We start from the raw sequence: 18,620 nt of genomic DNA, 5'->3' as shown, positions 1-18,620 counted from the left end.
TTCTGTTAGTGTTGAGCCACTTCTCACAAACTATTTAAATCCAGAGACGACCGATCGGAGAGAATGTACTTTCGTCTATAATAGTTTCTGATAGTTTTCCGGTAATTTAATTGAGCTTAACGAATGTTTGTTGTCAAGCAAACATGACTTTAAAAAGCGAAATTAAATTACCTGAGGATAATAAATTGTCATGAATTGTATTCGGCAAGGTAATCCCAATGCGAACATTCTGAACAACTAAACATTCGAGGTTATAATAATAAGATCCAGAAACACAGACGAATCGAAGCAGAGATGATAAGAGTAAAAGACTCTGCAATAAAAACTGAACATTTGAGGTTATAACAGCACTTTATTTTGAACTCTTTTATCATTTGCTTATCTATAATTTTCAACATTTTAATTTTATTGTAAACATTTTTACTTAAAGTAATTAATTGTGCGTAATTAATATTATTACTGTATGTTGAGACTGCGACTCTCACGTATTATTTGAATGCTGATACATAGAAACAGAGGCGATACAAATAAAACAAATGAACGTAGGAGGAAAAATTATCACTTACCAATCTTGAGCAGCATACTTTTAACTATCAGTGTAATTCGATTATCATTGGTCAATCTAGCGTCAAAGATCTAATTCATTGGCTGAGAAACGTTCACGTGGGAATATATTTGTAATAAATTGTCATCACAGTCTAGTATAAACAATTACGAAGCTTGAGTTTATAAGGGTAGGCCACTAAGAACAAGAGACTGTGCAGGTACTATTTGGTAATGCCTGTAATGAGGCGATAGTAGCGATTCCAAATGGTTAGCAACTACCTACAGATGCATATTTACTACGTATTGAGTCTCGTGACAGTATATACTGGACTGTGGTGTCACCTGCATTTCACAGTCAGTTACAAACGCTCTGAAGGATTATTTACAAACAAATTTCACTTTTCTCTTTAAGGATTTGTTGGCGGGGTAATGGATTGGTGAACTGAAGGACTGGCTGGTTGGTCGATTGGAGGGCTAGCTGGTTGATGGATTGGAGGCTTGGCTGTTTTGTGGGTCGGTAGGCAATTGGTCGATCGGTTGGTTGATCAGTCGACAGATTGCTTGATTGATTCATTGATTGATTCATTCATTCATTGGTCAGAAGGTTTGGTCGACTGACACTTCGATCGGTTTTTTGATCGGTTGGTTTGGTCAGTTCGTTGGTCGTTTGAGCAGGTGGTTATTCGTTAGTTGTATCGTCGGTCAGTAAATGGTTTGGTTGGTTGGTTGGTTGGTTGTTAGTTCGGTCGGTCTACAGTTTGCTTGCTTGGTCGATTAATCGGTCAATCGATTGGTCCGTTGGTATGTTCGTTGGTCGATCGATCGGTTGCTTTCTTCTTCGGTCGATCCTTTGGTCCGTTGGTTGGTCGGTCAGTTGGGTTGGGTTGGTTTATCATGTGAATTTGTGTAAAGTGTATTAAATACATCTAAGTAAACCGGTCAATTTATATTTGAAATTAGATCTCTCTTTCGTATTAAAATGTATATATTCTAGAATTAAGAAAAATAACAACTTCTATTCATTTTTGATGCCAATGAATATGATAGAATATTATCATTGGGTATTATCATATCAAATTATGAATATTATATTATTCTATCATCATAAACTGCACACATTGGGCCTTCTGGCATTTTCCAGTTTCAGAAAGTTAAGTTTCCTTCTTCTTCTTCTTCTCCTTCTTCTTCATAGCTAGGCTAAAACCTATTTCATCTCAAAGAATTTTTCCACTGTGTACTAGGCCGTGCGACGGATCGGTTTCCTCCTGCCTGGTATTATACTGTATAATAGTTTCCTTGTTTTCTTGTTAATCTGGTATTATCCATTCTAGTCATATATTCAAACTAGTTAAGGTATTTTTAATAGTGTCAATTTTGTCGTCCAAGTTATATGCGAGTACTTTCAGCTTTTCTGCTATTGCAGAACTATGTACAGTACATTATTTGACATCTTAAGGCGTATCCTGATATCCGCCTTAAAAACGTATTTCAGCTGCTTCTATTCTCCTTCTGTCTGTTCTATTCGTAGTTCAGTTTTCTCATCCATAAAAGAGGAACTCCTAATACTTCATAAAATCTTGTCATTGTTTTGATTTCAAATTGTTCTCTCCACTGTTTTCTTGAACTACTAACATTTCGTTTTCCAATAGGTTTATAATTTATGGTCTATATATTATTATTATTATTATTATTATTATTATTATTATTATTATTAGTACTAGTAGCAGTATATTTTATTATTATCATTATTATACTTCTTCAACAAACTTTGAAGATTAGTTAGTCGGCCTCGGTAGCGTACTTGATATAGCGTTGGCCTTCTATGCTCTAGGTTGCGGGTTCGATCCCGGCCAGGTCGACGGCATTTAAGTGTCTTTAAATGCGACAAGCGCATATCAGTAGATTTATTGGCACGTAAAAGAACTCCTGCGGGACAAAATTCTGGCACACCGGCGACGCTGATATAACCTCTGCAGTTGTGAGCGCCGTTAAATAAACCATAATTTAATTTAAAGGATTAGGTCATTATCTCTTCCGAATTCCAAGCTCTTTGAAACGGTCAGTCTGTTTCGATCCACGTGTTTAAAACCTCTGGATAATTGCCCAGGCACGACGGTAAATATTTGCAGTTGGCTGCACTGATGTGGCTTCTCCCGCTGCTACGTTATCAAGTGACAGGTGACGATATTGTTGACGGCTTTATGGCAACAGCCGCGATGCTCTCACGAGGACGGGAAGCTGGCAGCATAACGCCTAGCTGGAGCCTGTTAAACTGCGTTTATCTCCTCCACTCTACCTTGTTTTCTTCACCAAAGCGTCTGAAGTTCCACTCCAGAGGAATTATATGGAATTTAGTGCGGATATATTTCTTCTTTCGGGCATAACGTCTTTCTCTTAAAATTTCGGCATGTCACTAATGTTTTAGCGACTCCCGTTTCCACAATAAATATTATTTATTCATTTACTCAGTCACCAATTTATTTATTTATTCATTCGCTCATTTTTTTATTTTTGTTTATCTGTTTGTTTTCATTTGTTTATCTGTTTATTTTTATTTGTTTATCTGTTTTTATATGTTTATCTATTCATTCATTCTTTCTGGTGTAGTTACGGCCATCTCTTTCACACCACTTGAAATATGTACATAATAATTATAGACCTATAAAATAACAGAAAAAATCGAACTCTAACAAAGCAAAATCACACGAAATTATATACATGCTACCTTCACATAAAGTTTAAATGAGTGATTAAGTATTATGATTATATCCTAGTTAATTATAAGGCTAAGATTTTAACGACTATAGATAAGATACTTGCAATTTTAAAACTAGAGAAGAAACAAGACCAATACATCTAGCAATACTTAAAAGCCATGGAATGACATAAAATTTTTCAATTAAATTTTCAATTTTGATAACGTCCGGCAATCCCTGATACACTACGAAATAAAAATGGTCGATAGATGATTAGTGACAACGTTTTCCCCAAGGAATCATTCCTTACTTCTTTTTTCTGCAGACAAAGTTACGCTGCAAACATAAATCGGATTGATGCTCCAATTTTTTCCAATGAATTTTTAGTCTGGAGGCACGTACGCTAACACAGAGTTAACTCGGCGGACTGACTTATAGGCTAAATATTATCTTCCTTATATTGACATTCCAAAGTATCTTAAATGTTATGTTATCAGTCATACACTAAACATTCCTTAAACAGAGACATAAAACATTATTTTCACAACTTCTGTTTCAACAGTAGTGATGTCATCTGCCTATTTTAACTATTTGTCAAATGAATTAACTTCTAAAATCATACATTAACAATCCGTTAAGCTAAAGGTGTGTTGAAGACATGAAAAAACCGGTATTTAACAAACTGTTTAGATTTGACTATAATTATGTGTGTGTATTCCGCCTTTGTTTATCATACAATATGAATGAATTAATTAGTCATATTTTCTCATTAACGTTTTCGGTACGTAAATTGTACCATCTTCAGATGTTTGTATATGATGCTAATTGTTAACCAAGCCTGTGGGTGCATGTATCTGGTCTTAAATGGTCAGTGTTTTTGCATGCTGTGCGATGTCGGTGAAGTGTTGTCATGATTACACAAATGATCACCTTAACTCTTATATACTATTTGCTGGTACAACACTTTATCAAACTTAAATTAGAATGTTTCAGTCATTATTTAAAAAACACTATTTTAAAAACACTGTTTAAAACTATTTAAAAGCACATAGTTTTTACATCACTTTAACTATGTGAAGTATGTGATCACTTATTGTGTGGTGTTTGCCGGTTTGAAGTTGAATGAGGCACTTGTGGTGATCTTGTTATTTAGCGTTGAGCTGGACGCAATATCGTAACATGGCTATGTTTTCTAAAAGTGATGTTGAGACACTTCTATTAAGTTGATGGCATATGTAATATTATAACAGAATGAAGGTTGTCAGGTCCGTGGCTTTAGTATCGCCTGGCGTGTCTGTAACAATATGATTAAGTATTAATTTATGAATTTGAAATTGGGAGTGTTTTTAATTAAAATTGGAAATTCCTTTTACTGGTATTGGTATGGTTAACTGCTTGGGTAATGCCTATAATGTAAGAAAAGTAACTTATAGTTTTAACGTGTATTGATCTGCTCGTGCTTGATGCTAGGCTGATACTAGAGCGATGGACTTGCTCACAGTATTTTTTTAGTTAGTTATATTGTCTGTTTCCGGAAGTAGAGGGGGTGTCGGTGAAATCTGTGTGTGTGATTGTTTGGGCGGGAATAGTTTGAATAAATTGAAGAGTGGGTTATTTATGTTGGCTATTTGTTCATTTAGTAGGGGTTTTCCTGAGTTGTGTTCTTTTATAATATGAAATTGTTCCGCCGTTTCTATTGTGGGGTCGTTTGTGATTTTTAGTATTTTCAGAGTGTCATTAATATTTGCGAGTTCGTGGTTTTCATCTATAAGGTGTTGTGCGAATTTAGATCTGTTTCTATTATAAACGAAGTCAGAGGTATGTTCCCGAAATCTTATTTTAAAGTTGCGCCGGGTCTGTCCTATATATGTTTTGGTACAATTTTTGCAGTTTAACTGGTATATGCCACTGTTTAGGAGGGGTTCATTGTGGTTGGTATTATTGGGAATTATATTGTTTAGTTTGTTGTTGGTACGAGGGGCTATGTTAATATTTTGTTTTTTAAAAAAGTTGCTAAGTTTGTTTGAAATCTTGCCGTAATATGTTAGACTATGCCATTGTTTTTTGTTTTGTGTTTTCTCAGGCTGTAATGTTGTGAATTCTTTTTTATGTAGTTTTGTTTTTCTCTTTTGTATTAAGTTATTAATTAGTTGGTTTTCGTATCCATTTTCAGAGGCTATTTGCTTTATATAATTAAGTTCTTTATTGTAATTATCTCTATTTAGCGGTGTTGTGAGTAATCTATCGATGAGGAAACGAAATTTGCTAATTTTATGTGTGATTGGATGTATTGAATGTTTTTTTATAGCATGTGTGGTTGTTGTTTCTTTCCTGTATATGTTGAATGTAATTGTTGGGGTTGCTATTGTTATATTTAAATCTAGAAAATTAAGGCTATTGTTATTGCTTTGTTCAAGGGTGAATTTTATGTTTTGATGCCATTTGTTAAATTCATCTAGTATTTGACTATCTTTGTTTTGGGTGTTTTCGTATATTATTATTGTATCGTCAACATATCTTGCGTATGTGCTGAAATTGAACTTATTATTTAAATTATTTATGTGTTTGTTTTCAAGTTCTTGTAGAAATATGTTAGCTAAATATCCAGATAAGGGGTCACCCATGGCTAATCCAGTTGATTGAATGTATATTTTATTATCAAATTTGAAATAATTCTGCTTGATGCTATAGGTCTATAGGTCTATAATTATTTCAAATTTGATAATAAAATATACATTCAATCAACTGGATTAGCCATGGGTGACCCCTTATCTGGATATTTAGCTAACATATTTCTACAAGAACTTGAAAACAAACACATAAATAATTTAAATAATAAGTTCAATTTCAGCACATACGCAAGATATGTTGACGATACAATAATAATATACGAAAACACCCAAAACAAAGATAGTCAAATACTAGATGAATTTAACAAATGGCATCAAAACATAAAATTCACCCTTGAACAAAGCAATAACAATAGCCTTAATTTTCTAGATTTAAATATAACAATAGCAACCCCAACAATTACATTCAACATATACAGGAAAGAAACAACAACCACACATGCTATAAAAAACATTCAATACATCCAATCACACATAAAATTAGCAAATTTCGTTTCCTCATCGATAGATTACTCACAACACCGCTAAATAGAGATAATTACAATAAAGAACTTAATTATATAAAGCAAATAGCCTCTGAAAATGGATACGAAAACCAACTAATTAATAACTTAATACAAAAGAGAAAAACAAAACTACATAAAAAAGAATTCACAACATTACAGCCTGAGAAAACACAAAACAAAAAACAATGGCATAGTCTAACATATTACGGCAAGATTTCAAACAAACTTAGCAACTTTTTTAAAAAACAAAATATTAACATAGCCCCTCGTACCAACAACAAACTAAACAATATAATTCCCAATAATACCAACCACAATGAACCCCTCCTAAACAGTGGCATATACCAGTTAAACTGCAAAAATTGTACCAAAACATATATAGGACAGACCCGGCGCAACTTTAAAATAAGATTTCGGGAACATACCTCTGACTTCGTTTATAATAGAAACAGATCTAAATTCGCACAACACCTTATAGATGAAAACCACGAACTCGCAAATATTAATGACACTCTGAAAATACTAAAAATCACAAACGACCCCACAATAGAAACGGCGGAACAATTTCATATTATAAAAGAACACAACTCAGGAAAACCCCTACTAAATGAACAAATAGCCAACATAAATAACCCACTCTTCAATTTATTCAAACTATTCCCGCCCAAACAATCACACACACAGATTTCACCGACACCCCCTCTACTTCCGGAAACAGACAATATAACTAACTAAAAAAATACTGTGAGCAAGTCCATCGCTCTAGTATCAGCCTAGCATCAAACACGAGCAGATCAATACACGTTCAAACTGTAAGTTACTTTTCTTACATAATAGGCATTACCCAAGCAGTTAACCATACCAATACCAGTAAAAGGAATTTCCAATTTTAATTAACAACACTCCCAATTTCAAATTCATAAATTAATACTTAATCATATTGTTACAGACACGCCAGGCGATACTAAAGCCACGGACCTGACAACCTTCATTCTGTTATAATATTACATATGCCATCAACTTAATAGAAGTGTCTCAACATCACTTTTAGAAAACATAGCCATGTTACGATATTGCGTCCAGCTCAACGCTAAATAACAAGATCACCACAAGTGCCTCATTCAACTTCAAACCGGCAAACACCACACAATAAGTGATCACATACTTCACATAGTTAAAGTGATGTAAAAACTATGTGCTTTTAAATAGTTTTAAACAGTGTTTTTAAAATAGTGTTTTTTAAATAATGACTGAAACATTCTAATTTAAGTTTGATAAAGTGTTGTACCAGCAAATAGTATATAAGAGTTAAGGTGATCATTTGTGTAATCATGACAACACTTCACCGACATCGCACAGCATGCAAAAACACTGACCATTTAAGACCAGATACATGCACCCACAGGCTTGGTTAACAATTAGCATCATATACAAACATCTGAAGATGGTACAATTTACGTACCGAAAACGTTAATGAGAAAATATGACTAATTAATTCATTCATATTGTATGATAAACAAAGGCGGAATACACACACATAATTATAGTCAAATTGTGACAGCTTATCGGTATATCTTCAACATGAAACTGTTTAGAGTTTAACAGTCGTTAAATTTTCTAACAATACTTGGAGAAACTCACCATAAGTGTAGGTTTATGATGAATGAAACACAATACCTAGTTCATGTACAAGAAAGCTTGTATACACTTCTGGAAAATATAATGTCTATGCATGATTCTGATTTGGTCGGTCCACAAGCATTGAGAGTAAGGCCAAACCGAAGGTGTTCTTAATTAAGAAAACGAATTCTGCATTTTGTACTTTCTTCATGTCTATGATTATAGAATAAACTGATTGTATAGGAAGCTCTTTATTTACTGTTAATTTACATATATGTTTATGTTTCTGTTTTTAAAGGTACCTACTGAATTATTGGCATTCACTGATGTCAAGCGCCAGTGTGAATAACACTTTGTATCTAGTGCAGGCTAGTAGATAAACATTATTGAGGGTTAAAATATCGTCATAATTTTTGCCCTTTTGCGAACTGTTGTCTGGCCTTTAAACCAATGTTCGGCATTCTCGTGAAAAATCACTGCTTAAGACCATACAAAACAAAGAGAACACAGCGAGTTTTTATGCAAGGGAGTTGAATTTTGACTTCCCTGCTCGGAATCGAAGCGGAACCCGATTGATTTGTGCTGAAATACTGTCGCTGAACTCAGCACATTTCGGCCGAAATCTGAAATGCTTTACATAATATAAACTTTGTGGCATCTACATTGAAAATCCTTTATAATTTATGTGCCCATCAAAACATCAAATTATATTTATTTGTCCATCACACAGATGGACAGATAGAGCGTCCAAACGTCACACAGCCTGAATGTGCAATAGCTGATACACTTAACAGCTTCCGAGTGATGGCGGTGATAGAAAGCACTTCGAATTCCCAATAGACGTGACGGGAAACATGATTGGATTTTATAAAATACAGTTTAAGTGTCAGCGTATTGATGTATAGCTCCGATGCACACCCACCCCTTCAATCAGTAATACCATCATTGCAGTTTATGTCCCTGTAACGTTAACAACATGTATCTATACTTGAAACCAATGTACAGTACGTTGTTCGAAGTACAGAAGTTGCTAATGGCTGAAAAGATGATGATGATGATGATGATGATGATGATGATGATGATAATAATCAACATCAATTATGAAGAATAAATATTACGTGGAAAGTTAATTTATAGGAAAAAGCCAGATGAGAAGCCATTTTATTCACCATAAATCCCCCAGCATCTTACAAGTAATGAACCACGGTGTGTTAAAGAGCATCTATTGTGAGTCAACTATAGACAGATGATATGGACTGTCTAAAAGTAGATTACAATAGATACTTTCCTAAGTAAATTAATTTTATCAAATGATATGTTCCTACTAAATTACAGCTGTGAGCAGTATGGAATGAAGATAAATGCCAACAAGACGAAGACCATGGTCATAGGAAGAAAAATAAATCAACAGATTATTTGAGAAATCCTTCATGTCCAAAATCTTAAAATTTTCAGAAGAGATAAAAAAAAACTTAATATTTCCCATATAAAAATAATTTTATGGAAATATATATTCTTTCCTTGGTTTTACGTTGTAACTGCATGTTTCAAGTTCATAATTTACATTTTTACACAAGTCAGTTCCTCATAAAAATTATTTAAATATTTGGGACATTATATTACCGGTTGTTCTTTATGGTTGTGAAACTTGGACTCTCACTTTCAGAGAGGAACATAGGTTAAGGGTGTTTGAGAATAAGGTGCTTAGGAAAATGTTTGGGGCTAAAATGGATGAAGTTACAGGAGAATGAATAAAGTTACACAACACAGAACTGCACGCATTGTATTCTTCACCTGACATAATTAGCAACATTAAATCCAGCCCGTCATCGGTCCCTATCCTGACCAAGATTAATCCAGTCTCTATCATCATATCCCACCTCCCTCAAATACATTTTAATATTATCCTCCCATCTACGTCTCAATCTCCCCAAAGGTATTTTTCTCTCGGCGTCCCAACTAACATTCCATATGCATTTCTAGATTCGCCCATACGCGCTACATGCCCTGCCCATCTCAAACGTCTGAATTTAATGTTCCTAATTATGTCAGGTGAAGAATACAATACGTGCAGTTCTATGTTGTGTAACTTTGTCCATTCTCCTGTAACTTCATCCCTCTTAGCCCCAAATATTTTCCTTAGGACGTTATTCTCAAACATCCTTAACCTCGGTTCCTCTCTCAAAGTAAGAGTCCAAGTTTCACAACCCTACAAAACAATCGGTAATATAACTGTTTTATAAATCCTAACTTTCAGGTTTTTTGAAAGCAGACTGGATGATAAAGTTTCTCAACCGAATAATAACAAGCATTTCCATACTTATAATGTGTTTAATTTCCTCCCGAAACTTTTCAACATTACCAACTTATAAATATTAAACTTTGTAACATTTTCAAAATTATAGAAAGTGATGTAATTGAGAAACTTCTCATGTCCTGCACTGCAGGCTATGTATGCGATAAGAATGACTAAACTTGAGGGATTCCTCCATAAAATGATGCATCGGCCCCTAAAGATGTTATATGATCCTTATCTCAATTTCGACAAAAAAATTGACAGGATGGATTTCACAAATAGTCAGTTCAAATAAGATAAACTTGCGAATTCTAAGTGAGGCAGTATAGCAAGTGGACAGCTTGGGGTGTACTATAAGCAGTAACATGAGCTGCTGCCAAGAAATCATAGGGAGGATAGCAATGGCCAAGGAAGCATTTAATAGGAAAGGAGCATCTTCTGCGGACGTCTGCAAAAGTAACTAAGGAAGAGACTAGTGAAGTGCTTTGTGCGGAGTGTAGCATTCTATGGGGCAGAAACATGGACATTACGACTAAGTGAAGAGAAGCGACAAGAAGAATTTGATATGTAGATATGGAGAAGGATGGAGCGTGTGAAGTAAAACAGACAGAATAAGAAATGTAGCTATGTTGGAAAGAGTGGATGAAGAAAGAATGATGCTGAAACTGATCAGAAAGAGGAAAAGAATTGGCTGGGTCACTGGTTGAGAAGAAATTGCCTTCTTAAGGATGCACTGGAAGGAATGGTGAACGGGAAAATAGTTCGTGGCAGAAGAATATACCAGATGATAGATGACATTAAGATATATTGATAATATGAGGAGACAAAGAGGAAGGCAGAAAATAAGAAAGACTGGAGAATGCTGGGTTTTCGGAGAAAGACCTGCCTTGGGCAGAACACTATGAATGAATGAATGTTCCTACTACATATTTTCTTACCAACTAACTTTCTACTTAAATATATAAAAAGAGGTGCGTTTTGTAAGTTCTTTAATACTTAAATTTTTCTGAAATAGTTTCGAGCAGAAAAACTGAAGGAAATATCACTCTAAATTTTCTACGTTAGTATTCTTGCCCTTTTTTAAAAAAGAAGACCAAAAGTATGTAATAATAAAAAAGATAACAGTTTTTATTTTCGGAAAACGTATTATTTGTCTTTCTTGTGTTAAATTTTATATTACCTTGTTAACATGTTTCAGCCTGCTATTGGCCATCATCAGAACTGGTTGTTGCTGGTCTTGGTGACTTTTGTTTTGTTTCCTGTGGGGGTGTGTTTGTGTAGTGTAATCTGGAGTCAAAGAGTGTGTGTGTTCTTAAATTCAGTTGTGTGTTGAGAATTTCATTTGGATGTGTTTTTGTGTGTCTGTATATTTCGTATTATTCAAAAGGCGCCAAGACGAGCAACAACCTGTTGTGATGATGGCCAATAGCAGGCTGAAACATGTTAACAAGGTAATATAAAATTTAAACAAGAAAGACAAATACGTTTTCCGAAGTGATATAGTTTTAAAAGTTGTGTAATCAATATGTTTTTATTTTGTTAAATATACAAATATTTTGCAAGAGATACAATGTAAGAGTAAAAACAATAATTGAAACTCTTACAGACAAACACGAGTGTGGATCCTAAACTGAAAGCTCAACAAGAGTGCAGTGCCTGGGAAGAGTGACGTAAGTCAGTTTTCACAAACCTTGTTTGATAATTTATTGACAACTTACACTGGTTTATGTCGATTTGATTTTTTTCCGTATGAATTATTGTAATGGGAAAAATACTTATGTCACTTTTCCCAGGCACTGCAGATATATTCATATTGCAAGAAATATTTAAAAGAATAATAAGTATGTTTTCATTCGCGTTGCATATCTCCACTTTGAAAAAGCATTCGATCGAGTAAATAGAAATAAATTGTTTATAATGGAAAATGGACAACACTTAATGGCCATATCTGAAGCAATATATTACATTTCCAAAATAATAAAGACAGCAAAATATTTCTGCAAAAGAACTCTGTTTCGGCAGTCCCTCACTAATAACGCACAACATGTTGTTTCTCTCGGAGTAGTAGTCTCATATTTTATAATTTATGAAATCAAACAGTTCGTGGCTCGAGGGTGCCAGTTCCGGACTGTATGGTGAATGGAGCGAATATTCTCTTTCTTTCTACTCTATTCTCTCCACACTAAAGTGTGCAGTGTGAGGCCATGCTTTGTCGTGCTGGAGAGCAATCTTTTCCTTCCATAGATGTTTGTCACGCATTACGAAGATTCTATTTAAGTGAAAACGCTCAATAACTACATCGTGAACAATGAAGATATCGAGGGGATGTGCATCATTGCCTGAAGGGTACCTGAATGCATATATACCATAAGGATATTTGAGTTTCTTTGAAAGGTGGAAATGTATCGGTCAGAATGGTGATTTCGTAAAGAAATAGAGAAGAATAGGACATGTCTATCATAAATATGGGAACCCGGTTTTTCTAGAATAATTACTAGGAGGCGGATGTTGATGAAGTGTCATTATTTTTCTTTCAACTTTAAAACGATGTCCTTTAATACGATAATTCAATTTATATTGTAACAAAATATAATATGTTACTCTTATATTAGCTTACTTACTTACAAATGGCTTTTAGGGAACCCTGACGTTCACTCCTGCCTTCACATAAGCCCACTATCGGTCGCTATCCTGGGCAAGATTAATTCAGTCTCTACCATCATAACATAACTTCCTCAAATCCATCTTAATATTATCCTCCCCAAAGGTCTTTTTCCCTCAGATCTCCCAACTAACACTCTTCACGCATTTCTGAATTCACCCATACGTGCTACATGCCCTGTCTATCTCAAACGTCTGAATATTATGTTCCTAATTATGTTAGGTGAAAAATGCATGCGTGCAGTTCTACGTTGTGTAACTTTCTCCATTCTCCTGTAACTTCATCCCTCTTAGCCCCAAATAATTTCCTAAGCACCTTATTCTCGAAACCATTAACTTCTGTTCTTCTCTCAAAATCAGTGTCCAGTTTCAGAACCATACAGAACAAACGGTAATATAACTTTTTATAAATTCATTAACTGTTTTTGATAGTAGACTAGATGACAAAATCTTCTCAACCGAATAATAGTAAGCATTTCCCATATATTAGCTACTACGCTTTTTTTTTTTTTGTTCGATAGGTCTTTTTTTATTTTTGGTGTCATTAACATCATGTCCTCTTATTTCTATAGCTTTTTATGATTTTTTTTTTTATTTTCGTTATATATGCCAGTAATATTACATAGAAATCATACTTGTTACTTTTCCACTACTTAATATTTTTTCTTTACTAAGGAAACTGATCTTGAAAGGTTGGTCACATTGATCCGATAAGTGGACAAAGAATGTGACTACGATACATTTTATGTAGAGAGTAAGGAACAGAAGGGGAACAGGAGGAGAAAACATATGAAGTAAGAAAGAATAATTTAAAACGTAAATAATATAATAATAATTAAAGGAATAATAATTATATATTTATTCTGGTGGAGTCATATTAAGGTTATGTTAACATTTATCTCATAAATTGAAAATGGCCCATAATAAAATTTAAGTAAGATAATGTGTGGCAGTAATATCTCTATGATATACATGGATATATCCAATACTTTACAGTTTCAAAAGGAAATTATTTTATTTTATTATTGAAACAATCAATGAAGTTTGACGTTTTGTTGAGTAAGATCATTCTAAAGTAGGGCCTTTTTACAGATTTCCATCATGCATAATATGACCGCCACAGACACAGAATAAAATAAATAAAACCGTTGTATCAAAATGTTATTTTCGTGGCTATGAATGAACACTAGTTCTAGTTTAACTTAAAAATCATACCATATTCTATATTGAAGTATACAAGCATGGTGATCCGTAATTTGTATTAAGTCAAAATTAATTTCTTTAATACACGAGGAACAGAAACAAAAGAGTAATTTTGATTTGTTTTTGTATCTATCTGCTCCTGTGTGTTTATTACCTGTCCTTTTATTTATAAACGTTTAAGGTCATTTTCATAAACGTTTAGGGAATTTTCGTATAAATGTAAGAGAAATTTATCGGTCATTTCTCAGCTATTTTTCTTTACTGCCTTTACAACATCGGCCCCTATTAATAATTAATGAGAAGAAATAGTTGTTAAGTGACATAATTCCGCATATCGGTTACCAGTTATCCATAAAGATACAGCAAAATAATTATTCCCGAACCGTTACATACTTTTATTTCACAAAGCAGTTGAACCATCCGTAAGTTGCAACATAAATCAACCCCTATGACAGCCTCTAATCACACCAACTATCAAGTTACTGTGCAACATCGAACGTAGCTTGTAATATAGACTGATCCAAAAATATTGACTACTTTGATGAGAGAACTGAAATGATTAAAAGGTACGACATGTGCTGTCATGTTCTCTTATTACATTATCAGTGCGTTCCAACGAGGCAAGCTTCTATTCCAAAATAGTTTCCAGCATTTGACACTACTCTCAAATCTACAGGCAGCTTGTGTACTACAACAGTATTAGGGCCGAATTCATAGTCAACACTTATCGTAAGGAAATCCTTAAGCAGTTGCTTATAAACATTTCAAATTCATAAATCCCGCTGAAGTGAACACTTATTCAAATAAGGTAGCGTGTCAGCTTACTCAAGTGTTTCCTCATATGTAATCAGCTGATTCAGTATGCAGTGGAAGCTCTTAAGTTCGACAGAAAACAAGTTCGACATCCTATAGTTCGACTGCTTACGTAGGAGAATTAGACACGCCCCTATAAAATAAATCATTATTATTATTATTATTATTATTATTATTATTATTATTATTATTATTATTATTATTATTATACGGGCACTAAGAAATGTGTTTGCCATTTGAATGGGAATTGATTCTGTGTCTTGTAGTGATACTTTTCTTAAAGGAAAGCAGAATATTTTATTGATTAGGACATCCATAATTAATCACTGATTTTAAATTAATGAACTATTCCGTTTTCTATTTGAGAATTGTGCCGTTTGTGAGACGGAACTGTCGAAACCCACTGTGGTACTAGAAGCGCATACACATGTCTCGGGGCGGGCAGGAAATGCAAGTACAGTACTGTATTCGTTGATGGATAACCAATAAGAATTTGTATTCATTTCACCTGGCACACCCACTACTCTTATTGGACTGAACTTTCAATTCAGTTCAGTCGAACTTAGGAGAGTCCAATGTACCATGGAATGATGATAATGATTTTATTGAATTTATTTAGTTCTATAATGAAAATGAAAATGTGTTTCGGCAAAACAAAAGATATATCAAAGGAGTGGAAAACCCTTTAAGGATGTACAATGTACAACAATTTAAGAGGAGATACCGTTTCGACAAGAACACTGTCATGGATATTCTGCTGTCTCTCATTGAAATTCATAATACAGCTACTACAACCATGAGGCTTACTGATTTCACCACTACTGAAAACACTGGTTGCTTTCATATTTCATGCTACAGCATCATTTCAGGTAGATTTAAGTGTTTTTTTTTTTTCGAAAAACATTCACGTCCCAACAAAGTGTTATTTTCATTTTTGTTTGTATTCTACCCAAAGCACAAGCTCTTAAAACTTTCGTAATTATACCATTGCCAGCCATACCAATGCATTTGCGGAGGAATTACTGATATTTACGGCCATCATGCACTCAGCTGTGCGAGGAGCAAGACATACATCACTCAATGATATCATTAAAAGATCTCTGACTTCTTGTGGCATTACGTCTCTTTTGGAACCACCAGGTATTAGTCACGCGGATGGTAAATGACCCGATGGTCTGACCTTAATTCCATGGTCTAGAGGAAAATCTTTAATTTGGGACTCCACTTGCGTTGACACTCTAGCTCCATCTCACTTGCCGAATAACTCCAGACGCGCAGCTTCTGCTGCTGAATTAGCCGTGAAGAAAAGAAGTCAATAAATGTGCTCATCTTTTATACAATTATATCATTACCCCCTTTGCTGTGGAAATCTTCGGTCCTTGGAGTCATGACGCTAAAGTTTTGGTATATCAAATCGGTCAAATTTTGATCTCCATTACTGGTGATCGTCGTTGCACTACTTATTTGCGTCAACGCTTAAATATTGCTAATCAACGCGGAAATGCAATGAGCGTTTTAGGTACTCTTCCGAATCCAGCTCTTTGGACGAACTCTTTCTTCTGTAAAATTTATTAAGTTTTCTGTATGTAAATATTTGTATTTAGTATTATGAATCTAATATTAGCATATTGAATTTATGTTAAAATAGGTAGATTGTATTTGTGTAACAATGTAAGACTTCACTCAAATTCGATATCGTAATAATTTTTTGTTGTCTCTTGCTGCTGAAATGGCGAAAACGTTAGCTATCAAATGAATGTGATGTAATAACAATATTTAATATATTCTTCCACTTTATTTACCATAAAATAACTGAAAAATAAATTTAAGTGATTTACTTACACGAATATTTCCGGAGTTTGCATTAAACTCAACTGCAATTTTATCTCATATCAATTTCTCATTTTGGAGAGAACAATTATCATACACTTTTTTCTTTCGACGATATCTCTATATTTCATAACTAGTTCTCTTAGCTCACTTCTCTCCTCTTCTGTAAAATGCTTTCTCGACATTTTGTATAATTTTTAGCTCTATAATATTTACTGCTATGTTTGTGTACGTTTAATAATACCGATTTACAATTTGAAGGCGCTGGAAAACAATTGATTGCACGAAAGCGCTCACGTCTAGCCATATTGCCATAGTTATTTCTTTCGATGTCAAGGGAACGCTCAGTGCATATGAAAGAGTAGCGTCTCTGCAATACGATCTGAAATAAATGCTAAGGAAACGCTCATTACTTAAGTGTTACCTCATTTTATAAGTGACGACTATGAATTCGACCCTAAAATGTGTGTTAGTGATGATGATCCAAAGTTTTAGCAATATTAACTTTTCTTTTGTGTGCCCTATGAAGTCCCAAGCCCAAGGACCCCATGGATATCAAATTAAAGAGTCCAGGAGCCCATATTCCTAGAAAGATCTACGAACACTTCTGAAAGGAAAGGTTTGGTTCAGATACCACTCGTAAAAGTGGTTCTTCTTTTTCATGATGAGCAAGCTTATAGGATACTCTAAAATAAACACATTACTTACTTACTTACTTACTTACTTACTTACTTACTTACTTACTGGCTTTTAAGGAACCCGGAGGTTCACTGCCGCCCTCACATAAGCCCGCCATTGCTGGTCCCTATCCTGAGCAAGATTAATCCAGTCTCTATCATCATATCCCATCTCCCTCAAATCCATTTTAATATTATCTTCCCATCTACGTCTCGGCCTCCCCAAAGGTCTTTTTCCCTCCGGCCTCCCAACTAACACTCTATATGCATTTCTGGATTCGCCCATACGTGTTACATGTCCTGCCCATCTAATAAACATATTATTATTAATTTAGAGTAAATATACTCAAATTAGATTTCATCCGCTAGTGGCTAGTAGAACGTTTAGCGACCGAGGCGATGCCGATGGTTATAATTTCTATGACCGCTTAAAATCTGTTTCATCTAGTGCTGCTTATGATTAGGTTTTTCTCCGGAGCGGTTGTTTGTGCGCTTTCAATCGGAGACCTCCGGTTACCTCCGATTGATGCCGCGCAGGTTGTATGTATGCTGCAGCGCAGACATATTTTCCGCTGAGCATTCCTTTAATCGGATCAGGTAGTGATTGGAGTCCGCTGACGTCCGTGTATCTTTTAAAATAAGTGTGTAATTTTTTGTTGTTTATTTTCTCTTTTTTATTTACCTCTCTCTCTTTTTCTTCGGCTCTTCTTTTTTTCTTGTTTTGCTCGAAATACTATGTTAGTTGACAGATTTTATTTCTAGTTTTAAAATTCATAGTACTATATATGGAAAGGCGTATTAATTTTATGTCATTGATCAAATGAATAACATTAAAATTAACTGAAAACTAACGCAGAAGTAAAGCTTTTCAGTAGCTAATGTAAACATTTATAATTTATTTTCCTGTAAACACTCGTTTATTCACAAACAGTTTTTGTCAATTATTATTCTAATCGGTTTAGTTTAACGTAAAATATATTAACGGAGTTTCAGAATGGAACAATGGGTTAAAGTTTACTGTCCAAAATAATTTATTAAGATTCTTCACCAGACAGGATTGTGATCATTGTGTTAAAGGGTGTCAGTATTTGAACTGTCTCTTCTAAAACGCATCACTCTTCCTCTGTAATAAAAAATATAAG

This window comes from Periplaneta americana, chromosome 6 (genome assembly GCF_040183065.1).
Source record: "Periplaneta americana isolate PAMFEO1 chromosome 6, P.americana_PAMFEO1_priV1, whole genome shotgun sequence".
Classification (NCBI taxonomy): Eukaryota; Metazoa; Arthropoda; class Insecta; order Blattodea; family Blattidae; genus Periplaneta; species Periplaneta americana.
This window is presented reverse-complemented; position numbering follows the sequence as displayed.